Here is a 24,778-nt window from a genome sequence, read left to right as displayed (position 1 = left end):
AAGTTTCACGATGTTTCCGTTAAATTTGAACTGTGGCACCTTACTATTAGGTTCAACTTGGCCTGATATTATTAGGCTGTAATAAACTTTAACAAAAACAGGATTCAACATGATCAAAAATGTAAAAAGGCCTTTAGTAAAATAGAAAGAAAATCGAAATACACATAAAAAAATTTCTGGTAAAATTTCCGTATTGTGAGTAATGACATTTTTAGGTAAAAAAAAATTTAAAAAAAGAAAGAAAAAAACATTATAATTCTGTTAATGAAATCAAAATATACTGCAATTAAATTATTCATTTGGTATTTTTCCGTTCATATGGTAACAGTTAACCCAGAATTCTGGTCTTCAAAATTATGGCTCTTATTTCCGCGCATTTAGTAACAAATATAAAACTGAAAAGTAAAAATAAACGAATAAATAATTTTATGCCATGCTCTAAGATATCATGATAAAGTTACTAAATTTTTATCATATATTATAATACCCTATTTAATCGCTAATTTTACCAAAATCACTATCAAGGCTCTTCGGTAAAAACTAGCAAGCTATTTGGTGATCCCATAGAGCCAGAAACTCGGTTAATTCTACCATATTCCAGTAGTTTTAACCATACTTCTCCCCCCTCCCCTTCAGTGCACTTAGATTTAACAAAAAAACATCTTCCTAAAAGTTTAATTGCTTATTTTTCAGACTTTTCTTTTCTAATTGAAAAAGTTTGCCAAACTAATGGTAGAGGAGAATTACTTATTACAACAAACTTTCAACATCGTTTTCATGGTGTTAAAAATTACCAAGAATTTTACCTGCACTGAAATGTGTTAAAGCATTTTTAGAAAAAAAAACAGTTCAGCAAACTATAATATGTCTGCCTTGGAAAATAATACCGTGCTATAAGTTGAAACATTGTTTCTGTACATATTGAACTGTGGCACTATATTCAGTTCAACATTGAAGTATGGTATCGTTAACGTAAACAACAATCATGCGCTAATTCGCTGCAATCGTAATAAGGTGTTAAAAAGATTTATGTTTCCATTCATTTTGAGCAATATCACCTTATTATTAAGTTCAGCATGGAACCGTATTATTAGATTGCTGCAAATCAAAATTGATTTCAATGTGATCCAAATTTTTAAACAGTGAAAAAGACAAGTTCAAAAAACGGTGGTTTTCTAACAACAAACTTTCAGACTAATAAGAAAACTGAAGATTATTTTAAAGGAAAACAAGTATTAAAGTTGCAGATATTATATTTAATATTATATAAAAGGAAAATAATACGCATTCCAAAAATCTCATCTTTAAACATAAGTCGATTATATTTATTTTTGGCTTTGAAACAGAAAAACAAATTATCTCCACAGAATATCAAATAAGCTCAAATAACCACAAATTAAAGAGAGATTCGTTTTCATTTTTGGAAGAAATGAAACAGTTTGTAATGCTTGATTAAATCCGTCCTATTTTTATCCTACGATTCAAATTATTCTAAAAGAAAAGAAATCATATATAATCATCATTGATTTATTTTTTCTTGTCCGTGAAGATTTGTTTTTTTATTCCATCAGCAAAATGCTCCAATAGATTCTAGACTTTGCATAGCCACCCATATGGAATTTCCTAATGTCGTCAATTTTCATCGATATCGGAGAGCGTAACAATTTTGGTCTTGTAATCCACCGATTAGGAAGATTTAGTTATAAAAAAGAAAGAAATTTGAGACAATGCCATTATTTGCATCTAGTTACATAGTATCATTGCATATATTGCTAGGAGCTAGTGTTGTGTATTCAAATTCCCGAACAGGTTGTCTAAAAGCGTTTTTATTTACATTTAAGGGTTATTAATGGAAACTGAAGAACAATTTGTCTTTGATTGACAAAATAATACGTTATTCAGACAATGCATTTTCTCTGGATCATCAAGAAGAAAACAATATTTACATAAATAAATGGAAATGTTAAAATCCTATTCAGTCAAGTTAAAATTTAACTATTATTCCTAACGCAAATTTAAACGCGATGGGAATTTATCGGCTTAAAATTCAGAATAGTTGAAATATATTTGAAAGAATTGAATAAATTCATGCCTTCACATTATCTAAAACAATTTGGTTCCGCGTGATACCATAATTTTGCTTCCTTAATACGTTGCAAATGTGTTGTAACGTCAATAAAAAATAAAATTTAAGCATATTTACGTTTAAATTAAACGTCTAACAAAGCTAAAGTAGTTAAACAAAATATGGTTAAACTCAGCACCATATTAACTTTGCAGAAGAAAAATACATCGAAACTGTCCTGAAACCAAAATTGATACCTTCCATCAGGGATCTCTTCCCCAACAACGAACCATTTATTTTTCAGCAGGATTCAGCTCCATGCCACACAGCAAAAGTATGCAAAGCATGCTTTCAAAATAAAGGCATAGATATATTACCATGGCCAGGAAACAACCCTGATCTCAATCCAATTGAAAATTTTGGCGACGTTTGAAAATTCTTGTACGAAAAAAACGTCCATCCAATAAAAGACAACTAAGTGAAGCTATAGTTGATTCTTGGCACCATGTGATTACGAAAGATGAACTCCAAACACTCGTTCACTCGATGAAAAGACGCTGTGAAGCTGTCTTAAAAATTAAGGGTTATCCTACTAAGTATTGATTGTGTAAGTATCACTTTAAAAAAATGCAAATCTAAGATAGATCTTACTATTAATTGCATAACTTTTTTTGTAATACAGATATTGTAATACTGTATTTATTATTAAATTCTACATTAAATTACCTTCAATTTGATATATAAACGTTTGTATTTAAGTGAAAATTAATATATTCTACAAGCACACAAAGTTGAAAAACATAAAACTTTCAAAAAGTGTCCACACTTTTGGCCACCACTGTGTATATCATATAATTTTATTTGTTATAACGGGGTTATCACTTATGAACTTCAAAAAATTCACATTTTTTTCTAAAAAATTTAGCTTCATTTAAATTGTGCCTCTAGTTTCAATTATCGAATTCCTTATGATTTATTGATGCACATTGGCTATTTTTTAGAACTGAATGGTTTTTAAAATGTCATAACAATGTTTAAAGCAACTGTTTAATTAAAAATAAAGTAATATTTGACCAAATTATTATAAGAATTCCAATCTCATAAATATTCACAAACTTTTTTAAACTGGAATATTAAGTTTCCGTTCTTTTATGCCACGACTACACATATATTGACTTGTGGGGCACTCAACTGAATCCTGCAAAATCTTTTAAGTAAATACATCACAACGCTCTGACAGCAGAAATGTAAACACTTCTCACACTTTTATCAAAATCTTTTCGCAAGCACAACCCTTTTATCACCAATTTCTAAATCTGAACCTTAATCCTTTGGTGACAAGAATATTTCTTCACAAAAAACTTTGATCGAGCAAAATACGACGTTTTCTCTCCCACAATTTTTCTCCTTTTTTGACAAGTTCGGCGATGCAATGGAATAATTTAGAACGTTTGTAGTATATTATTTGAAATGAAGGAGAAAAAAAGGTTTTAAATTAAGAAGAATTGAGTTCTCAAAAATGACATTTTCAAAGCCGTAACGGATGAAAAATGCAAGTTGAATAAAAAATTCTATAATCTATCAAATAATGAATGTAATTTTTTTGTTTTCAAATGCATAAAAACTATAACAAAAAAATACAGTAAAATGAGTATCTTAACTCATCAAAAAATGTCTATAACTAAGATAGAGAGCTTTTTGCCAATATTTTTTTTTTCGTGGTAATTAAGATTGTTGCATTTAAATTAAAAATTATTTATTTGGTTACAATTGGGTACTTGCAACTTGGGAAGAAGCATACTGCTGAAATCGCTTGCTTGCTCATAATCACTTGGTTGTACAGGACTTGTTAAATCTAGAGCAAGTTGGCTTCCTTCATTATCTTGCATAATTGATTATCGAACTAGAGTTTATTGGATACCTTATAAGCGACGTCACGCATGTATATCGGACCTGATTGGCTGCAGAATCGCGGCATAAACAAATACTACAATTTACCCTGGAGTGAGTTATTTTGCTGGCATCCAGCGGAAACTGTATCCCCAAATTATTAGCTTAACTATTTTTTTTTAAATTTTTGTTTGCTATAATACTCGTTTCCCTCGTGAGATAATTAAAAAAAAGTTGAAAAAAAAATACAATTTAGGGTTAAATTTTTAAATCGTGTACCCCTTATTTTTGGTGATGCGAAATGAACCAATATATACGAAGCTAAACAAAAATCAATCGTATAACGGTAAAGAAAAATTACGGTAAGGTGAAATTGTGAGCAAAGAATGGTCACCAGAAATGGCGCTGCTGCAAAATTGAATGAAATTTGCCGCCAAACTAAGGGGCACAATGCTCTATACCCTAACCTATATTAGTTTAGAATTTTAAATAACTAATTTTTATCCAATATTTTAACCGCATACATTGGCTAAATGCAGTTATGCATAAAAATAAATATAACATATTAAAAAGTCAATATATCTTATTTACCTTTCAACGATTGTAAAACAACGGTAATTAATTATAGTAATGCTAAAAAGTTGTGTAATAAGATAATATAAAATAACATTTATGCGATTAAAGAAACAAAAACTTCAGTTATATGCCTTTAAATTCTAATAATGATTAAAATCGTAGTAATAATATTTTAAATTTTCGTAAAATTAAAATAAAATCAAAATCTATTAATAAAAGATTTATTATTGATGAATTAATAGAAAAAAACTTTTAAAAAGTTTTGCAAAGGGATGATAAATAAAATATCCCGGCAAACGTCGTTAAATAAGGGATAAATTAATAATTTACAGGTCAATACCAGTATAACTTTTATCAAGGGGCCTTCTTATTTTTTTTTTGCCCAATAAGAATGCACCGACAACAAAGAAAAACGGGCGTAAACCATCTTTACTTTTTTATTGATAATCCCGGGCTATGAGATTAATTTATCCCCTGCGATTAATTTATTCAAGGGTCAAAAAATATTTGAGAAGGTGACCCTCTTCAATAATTTTATTTAAATTACTATTAACTTAAATTTAAACAAAATATATTGAAAAATCTTAGTATTTCTAAATAAAGATGGATGTTACTCCCATCAAAACATTTCTTTTTAAACATGTTTTGTGTCATTTGTAACACTAAAAATGACAAGTAACCAATTTTTTCAGACATTTATTTCTTTGCTGATTTTCAACAACGAAAAGAACTCCTGATTTTAAACAGAAAAAGAAGAAATTAGAACAATATTTTAGAATTCTAAAGCATTCGATAAAGAGTTCCGTGAAAATCGATAACGGATGTTCCGAATTTCTCTATGAAGCAGAACAAATAATCGCGTTTATAAAAACAATGTTTCGCTGGGGGCCACAAAATTTAAATTTCTTCGAGGAAAAGTAAATCAAGATTTAAGAAATAATTATAGGAATCAGTGTACATTTTGCGATTTTAAAAAAAAACGCACTATGATTATTATCGGCATTTTGGGACAATATTTTCTGTTTTGTTGTAAAAAAGTATTTTACTTTTTATTGAATAATTACGTAGTGTTGAATCTAGATTTTGAATAATTGGTATGTAAATTCTGTGTACAATGTGCAAAATAAAAACAGATCCACCCTGAATCATCAGGTGATTTTGACAAACACTGAAGAGCAAGTTCTGTTTAAGTATTGTGCACTTCTGGTCGAATGGGGTGTACCTTTGCAACTTTTTGATCTAAAGCTCATCACCAAACGATACCTTGATCGCTCAAACAGGAAGATTCCCGATTTCGAAAAAATTCTTTCTAAGAAATTTTCTTTTTAAGAAAAAATTCTTCATAAAAAATGGCTTTTTAACGCTGAAAATTATTTTCAAACTAATATCTTTACATATCTTGATGTTTATGTTATTAAAAATGTCAACAATTAACTTTTTTAACAATTTTATATCAATATTTTACTAAAAACATGATTATTAAACTGAATTCCTATCGCTGCACAAAGTAGCCCCATTTGGGGGCTACTTTGTGCAAGGTATGTTTTGACTTATTANGGAGACACCTCTGAAATTTTAACAACTGCTAGAGATCTGGAATTGGAGGTGAACGAGGATGACATAGAAGAGCTCATAATGGGACATGAAGATGAACTGACGACAGAAGAACTCCAAGAAATTTTGAATGAAGAACACCAAGAAACACAGCGAAATGTGTCTCCTTCAGAACAAGAGGAAGACGAAAGAGGACCAATGCCGACATCTGCCATTAAAGATCTTTTGAAAAAGAGGGAGGATGTCAGAGCAATGATCTTAGAATGGCACCCAAACCAAGCTGATATCAGTAGGGTTGGGGATCTTTACAACGACAATGCTATCAATTACTTCCGGAAAATCCTGAAAAAAAGAGAAAAGCAATCGACATTGGACATATTCTTCAACGCCCCATAAGCATAAAATGAAAAGGACTGACCAATATGCAAGACAATATATATGTATTATTTTTTAAAAAACTTACTAAGAAATTATAAATTTTTTGGGTTTCCAGAACGAATTAATCGATTTGACATAGAAGTCTATGGTGAATCGATGATCGGTTTACGAACAATTCGGATAGCGAACATAATCTTGGAACGGATTATGTTCGTTAACCGATCACCCACTGTATATAATAGTGGTATAATTGATTTTATGCAGTTTGTAAACTTATTGTAAGTTATTGTACTTAGTGTATATCTATACAAATTAAGGCTTTTAAAAAGTGTGCCCACTGCGAATAAAGTATGGTTAAAGCTAGCGGAATATGGTAAAATGTATCGTGTTTCTGACTCCATTGAAACCCAAAAAATCATGGTAACTTTGCGATTTGCTTTGGTACTGATTTTGGTAAAATTAAGAATAAAATATAGTTTTATAATATGTAAGATAAGTTTGGTAAATTAGATAAAATTTAGTATTTTTGTCATGATACTTTAGAGCATGATATAAGAAATCATTTGTTTAATTAAATTTAATTTTCGGTTTTTTATTTTTCACTGAATGTGTGATAATAAAAACGATAATTTTGAAAACCGGAATTTCCGGTAAACCGTTACCATATAAACGGAAAAAATAACCAAATTGAATAGTCTAAATAACGTATATTTTGGTTTTATTACCAGAATAATGATGTTTTTTTTTTACCAGAAATGTCAGTGCGATACAATACGGTAATTTTACCAGAATGTTCTTTTCCGTACATATATGTATTTGAATTCGAGGGAAAGAAAATATCAACAGATCAAAAATAAGAACTTATGTCTCCATTGCGTTTCATCAAATTAGTTTTTGAAGAAAATTTAAATATTATTAATAAAAAAGACTTTTTTATCCTGGTTGTACACTCGAATACAGCAATAAAATGATATTTGTTTGAAATAATTTGAATAATTGATTTTTCTTAAAATGAAAAAAAAGACCAAGTAACATTTTCATTATGTATCATACTTTTTAAAATAATGCATAATATTTATACTCTTTGAATGGGCATATGCATACTAATGCTAGTAACTAAAGATGGTAATGAATATGAAAATCAATAATGGAACTTAAATTTTCAGATCGAGAATTTTATGGCATATGTTATCAACACTTTCATCGCGGCAGTGACTAGCTTTTGTCTAAACCTCCTGCGCTTAGAGTTCCCGTGCAGAACTATTGAAAAAGAAAGCAAATTCCTTTAAAACTTAATTATTTTAGCTTAAAAAATAATAATCATTTCCAATCAATAACCATATTCAATATTACAGCAATGGAGCACAGCAAGTATTCCTTGAAAACGAATTATCTCGTCGTGATGAAAGAGTTAAATGTTGAACATTTTTGCTTGAAGTTTCTTGGCCTCGAACACAAACATTTTTTCCCTTCTATGTTTTAACATTAAAATTTAATTAAGAGGAAAAAAGTCAACGTACAAAAATATATCAAGACAATTCAAAAATATTTTTCTGCAATGAACCAATGTCTTATTGATAATATTCCTTTTTAAATCGAACTTAAAAGTTTAAATATTGATAATTCAACGTGGAATTTTCACCGGTGAACATAAATATTAACAAGAATTACCGTTAATTGCGAGGTAAAGAAGGAATTAACGATAAAACGGATTTCCAAAGATAGTACCAGCGGGGTTTTAATTATCGCATTTAAGTGACCTTGAACTCTGAATGAATTTTCAACAAATGTCTAGAAGAGCTGAAGTTGATCGCATTTTTACGATCGCTTAAAACCCCGCCAAATGTTTGAGGAAGAAAACAAATATGTTCTAAATACTTCCGCTTGCAGAGAATTTACCTTTTTCCTGAAGTGTTATGCATTTAAGTAATAACAAGCTCTTTTAAGCATTTGATTTTAACGCCTTGCATGTACAGAGATCGTGGTTCTTTTTCACTTTATTCGATTTAGTGATTGTTCGTGGCTTGCTCGGAACTTTTTATTTCGTTTAATTTTCAATAATGATTTAAATTTAATCTTTATAAGTCGTGATTTCCGAGTTATCAAAGTGATTTATGAACAAGAGAAACAACTTTTGGAATTATAGTTTTTATTGTGTGTTATGCGATCCGATTAACACGCGGAGTGATTATTGTTACGTTAGGATTAAAATGAAGGGATCTCGATTTGTGACTTGCTCAAAAATACCGGTTAAATTTTTCAATGCAGAAAGAAAAGTGATAAATAAATTTGGTAAAAACATTTTTAAATCTGTTTCGATTAATTTTTATATTTAAATCAAGTAAAATTGAGAGTTATGAAACACTTTTTCTTAATAAATTCAAATGATTTAATAATTTAATGAATTTATTTATGAGTTTTTTACTAATGTTGTTTATGGTTCAAAAAAATTTAGACACCTCTAAAATGGCAAAATAATTAAATACGGACGTTTGTATCTAATAGTATTTTAATTAAATATTTATTCTTAAAACAAATTTTATAAAATCAGAAAATAAAATACCTATGGCTAATTAGTATACAATTGCAAATCAGTAAATTGAAAAAAAAATTATTTTAATACATCACTTTGGGTTTTTTTTCTCACTTGAATCTCTTCCTACAAAATGTTGCCCCTAGGTTTCTATATTTCTAAATTCCAAATAGCAATTTTCAAATAGGAATTTTTTAACTGTAAAATTTATTCTTAGTCGGAATGTTTTAATTTCCAGTTAACGTTAACGTTAGTTTCTTCATTGAGGTGTTCATATTCATTTTCGACTTGAAAACTTTAATTTGTGAAATTTTCGATTGGTTAAATGGTTAAAGACAAAATGGTAAAAGACAAAATATTTTTTCAAACAAAACAATATATTTTTTCTGCTTTTTTTTGTTTTGTTTATTTGAATTTGTGGCAGTGCAATTTTTTTTCAAGAAAGTGTATAGAGAAATCGCTTCAACTAAGAATAAAGTCAGTTGCTTTAAAAAATCTTTAAGGAAAAGGAAAAATATAGGAAAACAAAAGAATAAAAAGTCAACTGAAAAGAACTGCATGCTTTTTGATTAAAATAAAATAGAAAAAGAAAAAGAAACACGTTTTTGCACTCTAAAAAAATTACATTTTATAGGGTTAAAAAGAACCTGAATGGGATATTTTTTTTAAATATTTTTTTAATAATAGTCGTTGAACAGCCAACCCAATTTTTTAGGTTTGCGACTACTAATGTTCAACTTCATAGCCTAGTAATTTTGAACACAATCCAGAAGACAAGGGAACTCCTGCACCAAGTATTGGGAGAAATTTGCCTTCGTGGAGGACTTTTGATGGAACTAACCTGCATTTGTATTACATGGAGATGAAAACCACGAAAACCTCCCTGACGGCAAGGGGACTCTAACTCATGATCGATATATCCGAGGATACCACAAAGGATATTTTACGTCAGCACTGTGGCCAGTGCTAGCCGGATGCGGAATTCGTATTGACCAGCCATCGCTGGGATTCGAACCCGATTGACCAAATTTGAAGGCGAACGCTCTGTCCCCTGGCTTCCGGCCTAGATGGCTGAATTCTTTTTTTGATGTTAGGACATGACATTTTTAAATGCCCGAATCGTAACAGTACTTAGGGATTACATAAATTCAGAATACATACTTCGAAGCTGCCTACATTTTAGGCCCATCCAAATCTAACTGTTTCTAAATGATTATTTTATAAAAGCGCACTTCATGTATTTAATCAGAATAATATCACCACGAAAATTGCGTATTCTCAAAGTATTAATATTAACTTGTTATCCAATTTTTATAATTCGCATAAATAATTATATAATCAGGTAATCAGATCGCATAGCGATGACGATGGCCATGTAAATTACTAGTGCTTCTTTAAAAGGAAAGCGGAAGAAAAGTTGCAACAGGTTACCCATTTTAATTCATGTGGGGTGTTGGAGTTCAATTCTCAGCTAGGGGTCTGGGGAGATATTCGGTAGGTAATTTTGCACAATTAGACAGATCAAACGATTTCCCTATGTGACCTGCACTACTCACTCAACAGGGCGTCGTAACGCTACACGCTCTTGTGATTTCCCGCCAAGCACTGCGCTTGAACTGTTTTAATCATTCTAATCGCCAAATCTATAAATTACTAAAATTAGTAATTTTACAGCAAAAAATTTAAAATATGTTTGATCAAAAAATGTTATATTTCTTAAAAATAAATTTTTATACTATTGAGTAGATAATGAACTATTTCATTATTTTTCTAGAATAATAAAATCATTATCTAAATATTATACATAAAACATAAATTTAAAGTTACAAATAGAGTTTGAATATGTATTCTCGTTCTTTTTTTTATAAGATTGATATTTGTGATATTTATGATAGTTATTTACTAAGAACAAATTAGAAGAAAAAAAATTTGAAAACATACCATTGTCGAAAATATCTTACATTTGACAGAATAAGAAAATTCGAAATAAATAGATAATAAAACCTGATTTTCAAGTGATTTATTATCGAAAAAGAAAATGTTAACACTTTTAGATTCAATATATAATTTCCTGAATTGTTAACAGACAGCAAAAATCCATATAACATCGGATTTTATTTCAAAACTGATCAAAACTGTATGAAAGAAGTTATGGTGAACGAAGTTAATAGACGGTTTTTCTCAACAATAACAGATTGATTGCCGTCTATATTTATGGTTATTTAACTGTTTGTTTGAATATAGTAAAATAACAATTAAATAGATTGCTATTTAACCATTTTTTTCAAGAAGTTTCTAACAGTGCGTGCACATAACTCATTAATTTCAATATATCCAGCATCTTCTCAACTTTTTTAAGAAGTACACGAAATGATAAACTCCCGCGTGAGCATAATCTTCCATTCCAAAAAGACATATTCTATTCCATAATTTAGCTTGAAAAACGGAATTATGCCTTAAATCTTTCTTTGATCTCGGTAACTCCTTTTAAAACCACACGAATGTGGAGCATTTTATTTGTTAGTGTGTCTAAAATTTCAGACCTAATGTTTTTCCTTCAACATATTATTTCGGCTTGTATATGCTATTGTTCAAATGATTCACCCAACACAACACGTGCATTTTGCATAAAATGATTCAGTGATCAAACCCTTGTTCTAAAATTTTCGTTTTTGCACAACGTGCTAAAAAAATATTTCTCTTTTTTTAGGATCAATGCTTGGAAAAGAAATATTTAAATATTTGGAGACAATAAGCTGCAGCTTGTTAAATCTTATTTCGAAATTTTTGCCCGCTTCGATTATGGGAAATAAAACAAAGAATAGTAGCGTATTTCAATTTATAAGGGCCATAAATACCGAGCACACAAAGCCATAATTCTGATTAATAAAATCCAAATATATGGTATTTTTAAAGAAAAAAAAATTTTTTTTTTCATATGGTAACCGGAAATTCTGGTTTTCAAAACTATAATTCTTCCTTCCACACTTTTGGTAAAAAAAAAAATACAAAACTGAAAAGTTCATTTAGCAGAATAATTGGTTTTTATGACAAGCGCTAAGGTGTCATGAAAAAAGTACCAAATTTACCAAATTTTATCGCATGTTCTTAAACCATCTTTACTGCTAATTTTATCTAAATCAATACCCAAGCACTTAGGTAAAAATTACTGAGCTTTTGGGTGTTCCTGTAGAGCCAGAAACACTGTAAATTTTAACATATTCTGGAAATTTTGACATTACTTTATTTTTTTCGCAGTATGCTAAAAGAGTATTATCCCAATTTTTAGGAATGTTTGGAAACGATAGTTTGGAAAATAAATATTTGGTAGCAATTTTACAAGCTACGGCAACGTAGATTATGCTTCGAAACACTGCTTTTGATAATGAAAAATAAAAGCCGAAATATCTTTAAATATACGAGAGGTAGCCTAAACTAACTTTGCAGTCCTTTTACTTAACTTTTTTGAGCATGGTATTTTCTTTTTTTTCTTCTTCTTCTTTACCTTAAAAGTACAACACGATCCCATTTTGACCTGAATCCATATTTACCACCCAAAATCGCGCTTTACAAATAATATCGTCTATGCCGCTTCCTTTGGACCGAAATTTACATCAATTCATAACTTCGGCAAAAGGCACGGTTTGATAACTTAACATTACATATTCACGAAGTCGGAACTACGCAGACAGAATCGCACGATTTTGAACGTAACTCTCATTTTCAAAGAAACTCAATAAAAGAACTTGGCTCGAACAAAGGCCAGACTAGTCACCACGGTCAAGGTGCTTGACCACACTCATCCAAAGAACTTTTTCTCCTCGATCTAGTAGAATGAAAAGGCACGACAACAGAATCGTAAACAACTCTGTGTCAGTGTAACGTGTTAGATGCGAAAGATCATTTCGATTGTTCGCTGACCACGTTTCTCGAGATTTAACAATGGCGGTCAATGTTAAACCTACTGTTTAGTTCCAGTTTGATGGAAATGGTCGGTTATGGAATAGAGTCGTTAGAGCGGTATTAATCCACCTGCTTTTAGAAAGAGATCTGCACTTTCTGGTTAGAATGTGATGCAGAAAGTTCAAGTACCGATTTAGAAATGGCAATTTCTCCCTTTTGTTGTTTTGCGGGGAATTTCGTGGAATATTGATTATCTGAAAAGAATACAATGCGTTGCCATTTGGAAATAAATAATATTTTATTTGTGGGCAGGCTTGAATAAACCCTTAGAGTTATACTTCCTACTTTGTGATGGAACTATTTTTCCAAAATGGACACTAAACAATTTTTTTGTATAAAAAGAGAAATGTATTTACAATCAGAATTAAAAATATCTCTCTCTACATTTTTATGAAATATTTTAAGAGTCAAATAATTGTTTGAATATTCCGTTGTTCTGAAAGTTAAACATTAACAAATTATAAATAGATAAATGGATTTTGCAAAATGAGGAATGGACCACCCTGAATAACTTTTGATCTAATATGATCGGATCTTCACGTTCTAAAACTCAATCTTAATGGTTCGAAGGAATGATTTCGAATATTCTAATTAATTAGAGCGGACGATATTTTAAGTTACGAAATCAGACACAAAAACGTATTTTCTTGACTTGACTTTCTGGTAATTCAGAGTCTACTCTTTCATCTGAGTTGAGCCCTAGGGGGACTGAGACCAATTGGCATATTAACAGTGGAAGATTTGAGGCAGTAGGTGGCTAAAGTAGCTTTCCATTTTAACTAATAAAATCTAAATTTGAATCTTAAAATTTTTTATTAAAAATCTATATTAAAAATTTATTGCTTATATCTAATTTGTGGGAAACAAATAGGTTTATATCTAGTTTGGATTTAGAAAGGCAGTTAAAATCAAAATATTTAAGTAGAGTAACAAAAATAGAAATAAATAGAATAGAGAAATAGAGTTAGATAACACCTGAGTTAGAAGTGAGTGCTGGCAAACAAATGAATCAGAAGAAAATAGATGGCATGACGAAAGATCTTTAGAAAAATTGTTGGTACAGTAAAGAAGAGCAAAATGATACAACAAAAAACATGAATATGATACAACAAAGTTCATTGGGCAAATATATGGCGAATTTTATTACTTATACTCAAAAATCATCAAGAAATTTATTTTTAAGAATTTTATACTTATCTATAGATATGACAATTGGAATCCAGTAAAAAATAATAATGCTTTTTCGCAAGTCAGACGGAAGATGAAAGAGTGGTAGACAACGCAAAATAATATTAGATAATGTTGAAAAGTGTCTGAGTTATGTAGGAGTAATTACTTTGAGACGGCTATAGATGACAATTGGCTGTAGAGCTGGTAGAATAAGAAGAAGAAATTACTAAATTAAATTAAGTGTAAACAAAAATGTCTTTATAAGGACTGCTACTTTATTTTTTTCTTCTCAATGGGTTAAGAAATATTGTTGGACGTCAAAATTAGTAAATTTAAATAAATGCAAGCAAGAATTAAAAAAAAAAAGTTAAAAAACATTTCCAAATAATAAAAAGCCAAAAGAAAAAAAACCGTCTATGAAATAAACTTTAACTCAAGCACGTTCTTAACGGGAAAAAAAAATTCATAAGTAATCAGTCTAAGATCCGTTATTTAAATAATGAGCAAAATGCAATTTTTTGGGCAGAGCTATTTAAAAGGTCTACAACCCTAGTTGCAATAATGAATAACGGGGCAACTTTAGTCAGATGAGATAAACAGTACAAAAAACTGCTGAAAAAATTGTTTGTAATGATAATAGCGTTCCAGATAAGTGATTTTTCCTCCAAAGAGACACGGTTGATTAATTTAATTTTTACATGCCAATTAATTAACACTTTTTGGGGGTTTTTTCGTCACAGATTTTTTTTTTCTGTTTGTTTGTTTTGATTTTATATAATTCTAAATTATTCATTATGATAACTAAAACGTTGGCAACGATTTTTTTTAATTGCTTCATTTTTTGAAAACTACTAAAAAGAAACATACCTCCACATCATGTGAAAAAATGAGTTTTTTTAAGTCTTTGTTTAGTCACAATTACTCATATAAAACAAATAAAAGTAACGAGTTCTGAATTCATTACATTTGAAACAATTGCCAAGGACAAAAACATTTTTTTTTAAATAAAAAGCAGAAGTAATTTTATTTACTACACTTTTTTGAACTTCTAAATCTGCTCCTTCATTTAATTACTTTTAAAACTTTTATCAGAAATGTCTCATAAACGTTGGGAAATATTTCATATATTAATAAGTCCCATAATTTCAAAGCATTGTGCTGTCCTCAAGTTATAAGAGATTAAACTAATCTTTAAGGGAAAAAATACCAAAAACTTGTATGATAAAAGAAAAAGGAATTTGTTTTGTTATTGCTGAACGAAGTCCAGAAAAAGATCAATTAATGAAGAGATTACTATCCCCCTTTTGGAATTTCCCCCCTTATACAATGTCTAAGCTATACTTATGAATTATAAACTGAAAGTTTTAAATATATTATTTGAAAATTGTCTTGTAAAATAATTTTGTATTATATATAGTCAAAAGATTAAACTGGCAACCAAAATAATATATTTCAAATAAAAAAGAAGAAAAAAAATCCAAACTTTCAAAACTAATATAGAAGCAATCTTGTACTTTGGGATTCAAAAACGTTTCTTTAAATATTATTATTATTATTGATATTGAATTAATTGATTAAATTTGTTATTGATATTTGCGATTCGATAATCCAAGAGTATTTAAACTGCTTTTCTGAACTTGATATTCATTTAAAAATGGCTATTTATGTTACGAAATCCTGTAGCATTTCTTTCATTTGAGGTAATAATTCGACTTTAATATTCGTTTATATTAGTTCTAATTGCTAATACAATGGAACCTTAAAAAAAAAGGTAGAAAGAAAAAAAAATAGGGTTTTGTAACACATTTTCATCTTTAAAAAAAGGATGATTTTTGAGCAATTTAAAATCTATTTCTTTCATTTTTTTAACTGCTATGTTATCTAAAAGCTTTTTCTATAGCGGTTATTTTCTTCTACATGACATTTCTAACATTTGCAATGCTTAGAAATGTCTCAGAAATGCTCTTTTTTTAATTACATAATATGTAAGAAACACTACAGAAACCTTTTCGCCAAGCCTAACTTTTCATTTCGTAATTTTTTCGTTGTTTCAAAACATCTCAAACACGTTTTAAATTATTTCGAATTCTAAAAAGCAAAAATAAATGTGATAGATTTCATTCATGTATTATAGAGAGCAAGAGAATTTATAAGAACACAGAAAGTTTAACACCGAAAAATCAACTATTAAATTTTATTCAGCTTAGCTGTGTTCTTCAGTAAATCACTAAAAATATATCGCCTCTTATTTTTTGACTTTTTGTTAATTCCACTATTATGTAATGAAATATTTATTGCTTCTATCATGATGTATTTATTGAAATTAAATACTTCCAAAATTTAAGCATATGTTGAAAATAATCCATGAACAATCCGTATGTTAAACTAAACGAATGAATAATTTTTAAAAATGAAACGGAATATGTTTGTTTTTGGATCTTAAAACTTTTATAAAGCACAATAAAAACTTTAAATCGACTTCAAATTTTAAGTGAGAAATTAAATCACTTTATAACATGGAAAAAGATAATAAATTTCTCATATTGCTTTTAAAAAAATGGAATGAAAATTTTATAATTGAACTATTTTTGTAGTTTAATATAATGCTTATAGGTTGACAGTTGTATGAATTAATTAGTAATTCTAGAAAACGAAATTTAAATAAATGAAGATTTATTGATTATTTTAAATTAAAAAAATAATTTATATTTAAATATTAAATTTTTTTACCATTTTTGAAATAATAGCAAAGATAAAAAAAATTATCAATGGGTTTCAATGACAAAAATAAAAATAAGTAAATAAATAAAATTAAACTAATAAATAAATAAATAAAGAAAATTAAACTGAAAAATAAACAAATAAAAAAAAGAGCGTGAAGGAATATTTTCTTTGGTGCTGCCACCTAGCTATAGAGAAGAAAACTAGTATTTTCTTTTGTATTTTATAGATGGCAGCACTAAAAGTAAAATTCTTGCAGCTTTGTTACAGACTTCTCCAATTAAAGTTTTAATTCAAAAATATCTGTAAAACTTACTTAAAGTGTATTATTTATTTATTTATTTATTTAAAAAATGCTCTTGAATAATGAAATCATTTTGTTTTCTTTATATTACAATAATATTCTTCCGAGTGAGACGGTCTTGAGTGCGAAAAAAAATTTTCATAATTTTCGTTTTCATTATAAAATAAAGTACTTTTTATTTATTATTTACTAGCAAATGAATTTTAATATTTGCAGCGTTCTATTTATGTGAAGGGCTTATTAATTTGTTAACTTTAATGAAATGTTTAGACAGTGTATACATATAAATTTGAAATAAAATTATATACTTTTAAATTTTAAAATGTAATATTTTTAGAACATTTGCTTAATAATAAGATATTTTTAAGTATGTTATAAAAATTCAGAAGGAAAAAAATTCACATGATTAATCAAAAATTTGAATTTGTTTAAAAAAAAAGTTTTAAAAAAATTCTTTATTATATATGAAAAGTATTTTACGAAAAGTTAAAAATCATAGGTTATGTCTGAAAATTTCGAAGGAAAAAATAGATTATTTTTAGCATAAAATTTTTATCAAAAATAAAGTCATAATTGAAAAAATAAATTGTAATTAAATTTTTAAAAAAACAATCTAAATACATACAGCCCGAATAAAACTAAATTTAACAATTATTAGTAACTAAATTTAATAATATTTACAATTAAATGATTTTACATTTTATTTAAAATTTAACTTCTATTTAATAACATTATTAGTACTTGTTATTATAATAATATTGAAATATATTTACTAAAAGGGACAATCACATTTGCGTAAATTCCCCAGAAGTTTTTACTTTGGCACGATAAGAACACCATAAGGTTTAAACAGCAAAATATTTTTACTTTTATTATAAAAAATTTTTAATTTGTCATAAAAAGGTTTAATACATTAATATTGTTACATTTTTTTGCTTATATCCTCGTACATATTATGTATATTTTTTAGCTAGCACTAATATGCATGGAATAAAAATCATAATGCACATAAATAAAATTAAAAAAATTATAAATCAATGGTTTCACAGAATGTATGAGATGTGTATTTTTAAGACTTCAGTAAAAAAGGAGTACTAGGAATTTATATTAGACGAAAGTATTTCAGGATCCAATTAGGGAATAAAGTAACCTGAAACAAACTAAGAAAGCAGTTCCGGGAGCTTGTAAGCAATGCGAGCGTGGAGTGGAACCTTCTACAGTTATTATTAATTTGCTATCGTGTATGTGAGTATGTTTTCCTGAATTTAAACTACTTTATGATTAGAGTTCGAAAAACGTTTTTTTAGTTTTAAGTTGATATCAACATGTTATTTCAAAAGAGAATTTATCGTAAATCAAAATTTTGGCAAATTTTTGACAGCATAATAAGATCGAAATCTTTGTGCTAGATGGCAATCCCTTTTTTATCACAAAAACCAAAGTTTATCCTCATACTATCACGAAACTGAATTCAGAGTCAATCAAAATTTTGATCTCCTTATGACTAGTTAGAATGTTTAAATTTAACACTGTAGCTCCATGATGGATAACAATACAAGCAGAATTCAATTCCATATTATCATTGAATATTTATCAGCAATCAAAATTTTGATCATATTTCAACTAACTAGAATACTCAAGTTGCAACTGGAGTTTTGTTCAGAGAATCAATGTAATTTTCAATCAAATTACCAAACCAATAAAAATATAATTTAACACCATAGTATAAGTATATATAGTATAAATATATTTTTCGACGTTTTAGGATGTTCGAAATTATACTTAGCGCTCTGTGCCAAATCAAAATAAATAAATAAAAATTGTTTTCTAAGTATTATTCACAAATTTTTTCTATTTTACCACCAAATGAAATTTTGTCCTCTTTAAGATATAAATGAACTAATAAACATAAAACTAAAATGAAAAAATAAACAAATATTTTTATAGCTGTTTTTTTCAATAAGACAAAAAAATAATTTCTAATAATTAATAAAAAATCAATAATTAATAAAAATTAATAATTAATAAAAATTTATAATTAATAAAAATTTATAATTAATAAAAATTTATAATTAATAAAAATTTATAATTAATAAAAATTTCNTTTTGCTTATATCCTCGTACATATTATGTATATTTTTTAGCTAGCACTAATATGCATGGAATAAAAATCATAATGCACATAAATAAAATTAAAAAAATTATAAATCAATGGTTTCACAGAATGTATGAGATGTGTATTTTTAAGACTTCAGTAAAAAAGGAGTACTAGGAATTTATATTAGACAAAAGTATTTCAGGATCCAATTAGGGAATAAAGTAACCTGAAAGAAACTAAGAAAACAGTTCCGGGAGCTTGCGAGCGTGGAGTGGAGCCTTCTACAGTTATTATTAATTTGCTGTTGTGTGTGTGAGTGCGTTTTCGTGAATTTCGACTACTTTAAGATTAGAGTTTGAAAAACGTTTTTTTTTTAGTTTTAAGTTGATATCACCATATTATTTCAAAAAAGAATTTATTGTAAATCAAAATTTTGGCAAATTTTTGACAACATAATAAGATCGAATTCTAAGTGAAGTTCTGTGCTAGATTGCAATCCCTTTCTGATCACAAAAACCAAAGTTTATCCTCATACTATCACGAAACTGATATCATTGCCAATCAAAATTTTGATCTCTTTCCGACTAGTTAGAGTGTCTAAATTTAATACTGTAGCTCCGTGATGGATATCAATACAAGCAGAATTCAACTCCATATTACCATTGAATATTTATCATCAATCAAAATTCTGATCATTTTTCAACTAACTAGAATACTCAAGTTGCAACTGGAGTTTTGTTCAGAGAATCAATATAACTTTCAATTATTTCCTAACCGATAAAAATATAATTTAAAGCCATGATATAAAGATAGAAAAATATAATAAACTAAAATTTCGAATATTTTTCGACATGTTAGGATGTTCGAAATTATGCTTAGTTCCAAATGAAAATAAATAAATAAATAAAGTATTGCGCGCACAACTTGTTTTCTAAGTATTGCACACAAATTTTTTCTATTTTATTACCAAAAGAAATTTTGTCCTCTTTCAGATATAAATCAGTTAATAAATCTAAAACTAAAATGAAAAAATAAATAAATATTTTTATAGCTGTTTTTGGTTCAATAAAACTAGAATATAATTTCAAATAATTAATAAAGCATATAATAAAAAATTAATAATTAATAAAAATTCATAATTAATAAAAATTAATAATTAATAAAAATTAAGAATTAATAAAAATTAAGAATTAATAAAAATTTATAATTAATAAAAAAATTTATAATTAATGAAAATTAAAAAAGAAAGGAAATAATAAATAAGACAGACTCTCTTAACAGAAACAGACTAGCACGCGACACTTAAATCAAGGCTAAATAGTTTTTTTTTCTGCCGGAATAATAAGGAATAACAATTAAAATTATTTGCCTCTACATCTATCGATAATTGCTATTATGTTATTCGTTCAAATGAGGGCAAGGTAAACAATTAGTAAAAGATTGAAAATTGTTCGGTTTCAAGACAGATAGATTTATAATAAAATTACAATTTCCAGAGTCTAGAATGGATAATTTGTTCTCCTAATAATGATATTATTTTGATTCAAAATTAATTTTAAATATTTCAATAGAAATTTTACATTATATTGTTACATTTTATACAATAAGGAGCAAATCTTGAAGGACACAACAATCATGAATTTCGAAAATTTACATTTTTAACATCACTTTTAAGAAATATTTTTAAAAAAAATTTAATGCATACAATTTTAAATTATACAGGAATGCGTTTGCGAAATATGTAACGAAAGACCCAGAATCACTTTTTACCTAAGGATTGGATTTTAATGTACTAGGACTCAATGGTTCGAGAAAGTAACCTCCTAGATGCTAATTAATGAGTGTAGACCGTATTTTAAGCCACTAAATCAGACACAAAAACGTATTTTATCAGAATAAATGTACCCTTTTATTATTGGTTTCTGATCCCCAAAATGCAAAAGATTGCCGCCATCTGAGAAATATGGTCCCCATATTTCGGCCAGGAGAGCGGCACAAAGTTAATGTTAACCACTTAATGTTAATTTTACTTTTTGCGTATTTCTCCATATCTAGAGAACTTTTTAAGTAAACTGAAGCATTTTTGCAGGAAATAATAAATTCGTTCATCCGAAGATAATTTTTATCTTTATGCAAAAAAACCCATATATTTTTGAAATTACAGAAAAAATTAGTAATTATTTATAATTTTTTATTATTTTTCATTTAATAACAGCTGGAAAAATTTGAATTCGAAAGCTTACACATTTTTGCATCTTTTTGCAGAATGCATATCAAATTATAATTGCTGAAAAGTCCTGAATAATTCCTGAAAAATCATATGATTATTTTAAAATCCTGAAGCTTTTACGCATTAGTGAATTCACAAGAATTGAAGATTACAATTTATATTATCCGAAGATTTGCTTAAAAAACGTAAAATTAAAGTAAACGATACCGAATTTCATTTATTAGGAACTAAAATAAGAAAAATAGCTTATTAAGTTGAATCAAAAGAGCTTATCTTATAGTTCACTCCCGAGATTGAAAAACATTTACTTAACTTCACAGACATAATTCAAAAGTCAAAATAAGCTCAAATATTACGTTACTTTTATTAGAAAATTAACTTTAGAAATAAAATTTAAAAAATTTTTTACAGTCGTAGAAGAAATTAAAATAAGAATTATAGTTATTCTCCATCCAAAAAAAAAAAAAAAACTTTTTTGTTTAGAAAGCAAGTTAGATAATCTTTCATTGTCACTAAACGCGTATATTATTATTAATATTGGCGGACAAATTATTTATTTGAAAAAAATGAAGTTATGTAATTTTCTGTGTTGTGCTTAGTTACCCACGAAAATGTGTATTCAACCATTTATATTAAATCAGGTAGATTATCTAAGAATGATACTTTTTACTTCTATTTTAACGTAAAAACTAGGTTTTATCATGTTCTGGTGTATTTATTTTAGTGTCTCAATTTGAAAAAAAAAAATCGACTTGCCTAATAATTAAACCCCTTTTTTTTCTTCAAAAAATATTGAATGCTTGATCACAGGTCTTTAAAATTACCGAAATAAAGCTTCTTAATCATTGAAAGGGGAATAATATTAATACTAAAATGTGACTAATAGTTCCCTCATATTTAGAAGAATATAAACTAAGCTTTTTTTTTTATTTTTTTTTTTTTTTTTTTTTTTTTTTTTTTTNTTTTTTTTTTTTTTTTTTTTTTTTTTTTTTTTTTTTCTTAATAATATGCTTTATTATTAGATGGTCATGATAAAGTGAAAAATAAACTAAAACCAATATAATGCAAAGTTACCTACATTTAAAACTATAAGATATTGCCAAATTACACTCTTTTTTTCGTTTAAAACATTAAATTCCTTCACATTCATAAACAAAAATCAATCCCTTAAGTAAGAAAATTGGTTGAATTTCGCACATTTAAAAATAACTGGTTACATAATAACTGTTAATTGACAAACAATGCAAAAAAATGACGATCAATTCAGACAATATTAATTAACAATAAATGGCAAGTCAACGAAACAGTCATATAAGCATAAAATATTTATTTCATGATAAACTAAGGATTCAATGAGGGATAAACTAAGGACTCAATTATTTTATATTTTAACTTGCTAAACTTAAGATTTATAAACTCATTTATTGTTTGTTATAGATTAGTTTTCTCTTTATAATTTGAAAGAATAAGAAAATTTTGAAAATAAATAATCACCTTATGTACCCTTTTCGTATGTCCCTTGACACAAAAATATGAAGATGTTGTTTAAAATGTTAAAAAATATAATGTGTAATTTTCAAACCAAAATGCACCATTTCTTTTCGACAAAGTCATGTTCAATACAAAAATGTTCTGAATAAAATAATATTAAAAAAAAAAATCAGTCATGGAGTTCTAAATTCGTATACCACTTGCTTATTAAAGAATAAGGAAATATTAACTAACAGAACGACATAAGACGAACGTCCGGTAAGGTTTTAGTTGTATTATTCTACACTAGATGGCAACAGTAAACATTTGCAATTTCTTTCCTTTTTTTTATTTTTGATTAATTTAAAATATTAAAAATTTAAAAAATTATACATCAATCACGGAGAAGACGGCGTTCATAAATAGCCAAATGTTTTAAAAACTTAGATAAATAAGTAGATGAATAAATAAGCAAATTTTTAAAATTTATAACGAAAAGAGCTTTTGACTTCGGACAACAAATTTTTTTAGAACAATATTTTATGCTTTTAAATCCTGTTTTTTTTGTTATTTTGTTTTTTTATTTTAGATGCAACTTTATTACATGGAATAAGTAATGAACAATTTATAAGTTGAGAGAACACGATGATTATTAATATTAACGATTCCAGATTCTGGTTCATACGTTTTCCTCATTTGTGTAAGTCTGTGTCTGTTATTAATGAAAGTGAAAGTTCTTTATTAAATTCTTCCAATTTTTTTAAATATTTATATCTTGTTACAAATCTTATTAATGTTTAAAATTTTTTAAAAAAAACGTTATCTGCATAGATATTTTACTAATAAATGTATTTTTCTTTTAAAATGTTGGAAACATTTACTAGTAAAAATTATAATGATGTATTGACTTTTTTTAAAAATTTTAAATAAAGAACCACTATTAATTACTAATCAACTGTTTACCTTGTTAATTACAAAACAGCAACCTTTTCCATGAGCAGTATTGTTTAAAATTTGGTTTTTAAAAGTAAAATCTGTTATTTAAAAAAATTAAATAATAGTAGTACGAGCAATTTAATAATAGTGGTTGTTTCTGGCATTTACCATTATCATATTTACATTTAATGCTCATTTTTAAAATCCATAAATAGAGAGATATAAATTTAAAGTAGAAAAAAAAATCAGCACTGTTTATAAATGTTACTTTTAATTTTGCTTCGATTCTTATAATTTTTTTAAAGTTGTATAAAACTTGGTACATAACGTCTGTGTTAGGATATTAAGGAACAATGCAAACACTTATTACAAAAAATTTCATAAAAATTTATGTATTTTAAAAATAATTTTGCAGGCTATCAGCTTTACACTTCCATAGATTAAATATATATAAAAAAATTAGTCTTGAATTTCTTTAATAAAAAAGTTATGTTTAAAAGTAAAAATAATGAATTATTTATTCTTAATAACTTTGCAGCTAATACTATATACTATTTAATTATCGAAGAAGGTATTTTATATTTCATAACCGTAGTTAAACAGCCGACCCAATTCTGAATCCGGGCTACTAATGTTCAACTCCGTAGCCTTGTAATTTTGAACCAATCCAGAGGACAAGGAAACTCCTGGATCAGTACCCCTGGAGGTATGATTTGTTATAGGAACATGGAGGACTTTGTGACCCGATAGATTAAGCGTGATTCAGCCACCATTTACTACGCGGGGAGTGTTAGTCTAAAATGATGGCTTTTTCTATATTGTTATTATAACAATTATTTTTATATAATTTAATCTGAGAATTGCTCCGCCCTTCACCCACTACGTAGAAT

The 24,778-nt window shown here is 27.4% G+C and overlaps 1 protein-coding gene across 6 annotated transcripts in view; it reads right to left on the bottom strand.

Annotated features, from left to right (window-relative positions):
- The window catches only part of LOC107444740 (espin protein forked), a 267,337-nt gene that overhangs the window by 134,738 nt on the left and 107,821 nt on the right, over positions 1–24,778 (bottom strand). The window lies entirely within an intron of this gene.

This window comes from Parasteatoda tepidariorum, chromosome 4, assembly GCF_043381705.1.
Source record: "Parasteatoda tepidariorum isolate YZ-2023 chromosome 4, CAS_Ptep_4.0, whole genome shotgun sequence".
NCBI lineage: Eukaryota > Metazoa > Arthropoda > Arachnida > Araneae > Theridiidae > Parasteatoda > Parasteatoda tepidariorum.
The sequence above is the reverse complement of the archived record's forward strand: the minus strand, read 5'-3'. Positions and strand labels throughout refer to the sequence as shown.